Source organism: Octopus bimaculoides, chromosome 9, assembly GCF_001194135.2.
Source record: "Octopus bimaculoides isolate UCB-OBI-ISO-001 chromosome 9, ASM119413v2, whole genome shotgun sequence".
Taxonomy (NCBI): Eukaryota; Metazoa; Mollusca; class Cephalopoda; order Octopoda; family Octopodidae; genus Octopus; species Octopus bimaculoides.
Window position 1 is genome coordinate 37,582,061 of NC_068989.1, and position 4,881 is coordinate 37,586,941.

The window sequence follows — 4,881 nt, forward strand, 5'->3', positions numbered from 1 at the left end:
TAGACATAACGTATACGACAATTTCCAACCATTTGAAAGAAATTGGAAAAACAAAAATACTTGAGAAATGGGTATCGCAGGAATTGAACGATAACCAAAAAAAAAAACAAAAAAAACGCCATTTTGAAGTATCGTCTTCCCTTCTTTTACGCAACAAGAACGACTCGTTTCTCGACCGGATTGTGACTTGCGATGAAAAGTGGATTCTTTACGACAACCGGCGACGCTCAACCCAGTGGTTGGACGCCGACGAAGCTCCACGGCACTTCCTGAAGCCAAAGTTGCACCAAAAGAAGGTCATGGTGACTGTTATCCTCACTCGTGAATTTCTCGCCAAAAACAACATGGTGCCATTTCCACACCAGTCGCATTCACCGGATTTAGCACCTGCAGACTTTCATCTCTTCCTCAAGATAAAACTGCAGCTGAAAGGTCACCGTTTTAACGCCATTGTCGAGATCCAGAGCAAACCGTAGAAGGTCCCCGTATTCAACTTACAATTGTTTCGCTGCTTTTCTTTAATCCTCAGGAAAAGAAATATGTTTTAGCTAACTGGTCATGTATATTCTATGTGTAAGGGTTGGTTTTTCCTCTCCTACAGCCTTTCTGTCCATAAATGTGATATTCCTTCTCGCCCCCAGCATTTATATGCATACATTTATACATAGGCCCTTCAAAAATCCCTCCCTTACTCCTCTGCCATGTCTCTGTTTCTCTTTTTTCTCTATTCCTCTTGCATCCTTAGCCTTCTTTATTCCACTCTTATATATAGATAAAATTAGAATGGACAGTTGTCACTTGAATGCTAACATGAAGGTCAATGACCAAAAGTGACCGACCATGATACTTAACTCTGATAGGACTGAGAAATACCATTGTCCTGATTTCTTTGACACCGGTCTTTCATCAATGAGTTTCGATCGGTTTATTTATTCCACCCGCTAATCTCCCAGACTCTAAACTGGATGTGGCAATCTCAAGTCTTTGGTACCAAGGAGTTTAGGATATAAGTTTCCATTCACCCATGTTCGATGGTCGTTAATTTGTCTCTCCACTTTTCGAAGGCTTTTCAGACTGGTCCGAATTCGTGTATGTGTAATAAAGTTATTTCGTTACTTTAATTATTGTCGACCAGTCTGGTTGATTCTGCACAGAAACTGTCAATACATCACTTGGGGTCTTAATTTTATACTGAGTTTAAATGCATTTGGGCATGCCTCCTTTCTGTAGTTGAGAACAACAAATCGTACACCTCCCTCGATCTATCTAACGAATTCCATTCTACATGTCTACCTACCCATGCTCTTCTACGTATGTATGTATGTATGTATGTATGTATGTATGCATGCATGTATGTATGTATGTATGTATGTATGTATGTATGTATGTTCTCTTTCTCTTTTTTATTTAGAGTATTTTTTGTCCAGCCATCTACTTGGTAGCAAGATTGTGAAGGAGAATATCTTGTTCTAACAGTCATTCTTTAAATCTTAGGAAAGCCTTGCAAATTTTTACAGTCCCAGATATAGTGATCGTTTGTAGCTTATGAATTAATGATTTTACATTATCTCCCCAAGATCTCAAGTTCAGCCATACTTTACTCCAGACGAGTTGGTATGTCTGAACATTCATGCATAGGTGTCATACCAAGCTTCACGTGGGCGCTAAACTCTCCGATGGAGTAATATGGTGTCCTCATGACATACAGTGTCGCGCGTATTTTTAGACCAGGGGGAGTCCATTCCACTCTCTGCCTGAGTATAGGTTCTTTCTTCCAGAAAGCGAGAAAAAGACTAACTGGCTGACAGACTTAGAGTTAGAGAAAGACAAGAATCGGTACCAGTACATGACTGGTACTTTGTCCATCGATCTCAAAAAGATGAACAGCAAAGTTGACCTGGTCTGAATTTGAACTCAGAATTCTGCTTACTCGCCGCCTATACGTATGTATGTATGCATGTATGTATGTATGTATGTATGTATGTATGTGTGTGTGTGTGTGTGTGTGTGTGTGTCTGTCTGTCTGTATGTATGTATGTGTGTATGCATGCATGCATGCATACATACATACAAGGCTTTCGCTGGCCCGAGGCTATAGTAGAAGGCATTTCCCCAAGGTGCCACGCAGTGGGACTGAACCCAAAACCATGTGGTTGGTAAACAAGCTACCTACCACACAGCCACTCCTGGATGGGTGGATGGATGGATGGAAGGATGTATAGATGACTGAATTAATGGATGCGTGTATATGTGTGTGTGTGTGTGTGTGTGTGTGTGTGTGTGTGTGTGTGTGTATTACTTATCTGTTTAGAGAAGCGAGTTAAATAGCTGTAAAGATTAATAATTAATGCTAATTCTCATATCAACAATAATGGTTCCTTTAATTTAATAATCTTTGTCTTATTGCCAGAACGTCATATATCCAGAATAACTCACAGCATTCTTGCAAATATTCTACAAAGAGACTTTCTCATATTCCTTTAGGCATTGATTCGAGCAATATGGAATTAAACTCGATTTGGCATCATTGCCCTCTCTAGAACAGGATGCAGGTTTCTACACGCTGTTTTATTTTGTGTTGTTGGTGCTTATATTATCCATGCTTTTGTTGCTGTTGTTATTGTGGTGGTGATGGTTTTGCTCCAGTCAGCTGTAATCGAGGTAACATGTAATTGAGGGCATTCAAGCCATGATCATCTCGTCCGTTTTCAGGCATTACGTTACTCAAACTGTGTTATCTGTGTATCCTTTTTTAAGATTAGGGTACGGCTTTAGTGAGAGCTATAAGATAGGCAGCTGCGTTTGATGTATCTGTAATCGGCGGGCAATAATTGCCACTGATATACAAGAAAAGAGAATTGTTTGAGTCCCCGAGGAAATGTCAACATGGTGGTCTGATATGCTGAAAATAACAATCCTTTAGGCCTCATATTACGGCTTATCATATTAAAAAAAATAGAGCAAGGGACATTTAAAAATGCTGTTATATAGATATACACTGTACTTTTATAAAATGTCGGATAGCGAAGACGAGAATGCCTTTAATGTTACGGCTATAATCAAGGCCTAAACTGAGGCATAACAACAACAAAGTTATGACAATATTTTCAACTCTGGTCGTTCATAACTTCATTGATTAAGATTAATTAAAGCTATGTAACATTTATATTGAGGTTTCGATCGTCGGATAATTATTTACAGGGCGAATACGAAAGAAAGAATACACACACACACACACACACACACACACACACACACACACACACACACACACACACACACACACACACACACACACACACACACACACACAACAAATTTGGTGTACGCAACTGAAACATAATTAAATTAAAATCGCCATCAGTGTATCATACTAAATATATACGCACTGTCATAAGTCATGCTGGGAAATTGTCAAAAATGAAATTGCTTCGTAGATTTGTAGTCTCAAATACACAATATATATCGAAGCGAAATTTCTTGATGCTTGTCAATGCCGAGCACACATTTGTCACGTACTTAAAACGAAATATCTTGGTTTGATATATAGGACATATTTAATAAAACATTCACTGGTATTGCGGAAGCGTGCCGTGCTGTAGAAAAATTCGGTGTGGCAAATGGAATAGCATTCGGTAAACATCCGGAATACAAGCGAATATCCATGCACTGCTTCCTGTATACTGGAGCAAGTATGTTGTGCTTTATAACACAACAAAGCAATCAAGCAATTTTAGCTCACATAATTCCATATCAACATGCCTTCTGATGTTGTGTATATATTTAGCATGATTCACAGATGGCGACAAAAAAAATAAATAAATAAATAAACAAATTTAGATGGACTATTCTCTAATTTCTACATTTGTCTCATTAATGACAGAAGCTTAGATTTTCAGCTGAAGAAATCCTACACAGCGGTCATTTGTGTCATTAATCGTGCAATTCTCTCGCAACGGTTAATTTCATGCATTCTGTTTCAAACATGTCAAACATGTTTCTTGTTAAATCGCATTAATTCCTTTTCTCCCGATAATCTCTATAAATCTTCGTTGCTCGTTAAATTTATTACTTACTTGACCACACCACACAATACTTGAATAAAACAACTCACAATTGATTTAGATATAACGATTTGTCACATATGCATCAAATCCGATATTTCTCTAATGACGTAGTAATAGCTTCGGGTGGGAATTGAAACTGCTTCCTCTATTAAGTTCTCCGAGTGCTTCTTTACCTAAAGCTTGAAAGCACCCTCCTTCAATTTACGACTGATTTCAATACCGCGATACAATGTGTACAAAAAATCCACCAAGGATTGATTTACATTCAAAACGTCAAGGGACGTAACTAAGTAACGCAGTTGATTCTATCATCCACCGCTCTTTTTCCCAATATATTTGTGGCCAATGTTTCACAGTAGATCGGTATATGATTATTTTCACCGCCATCTCAGAAGTTTATAACAAGGAATAAGGCTTCAGGCCATGTTTTTCATTTACAGTTTGGATCACCTGTGTTCCTGCTTGCTGAATGACAATACAGTATTATCATTCAAGAGGTATTATTAATGCTTCTTGATTTTCGCTCTGAGGTATGAGATTTTTGCCTTGAATACTTATTAGAATATCAGCAAAATTGATTGAGACTGACAGAATTAATATTGAATATAGTTGAGATAGCTGATTTGCTCCCAACTAAAATACAACGCTGCAATGTTATTCTCATCCTATACCACTTCACTCTATTTACCTTAATAATATCTTTAGGAAGAGCAAAATACTACAAGTATCATTTCATATTTTAGAATTGAAACTCTATGGATGGGCAAGATATAATATTCTTCACATGACATGTTATTAGAGATTCCATTACATA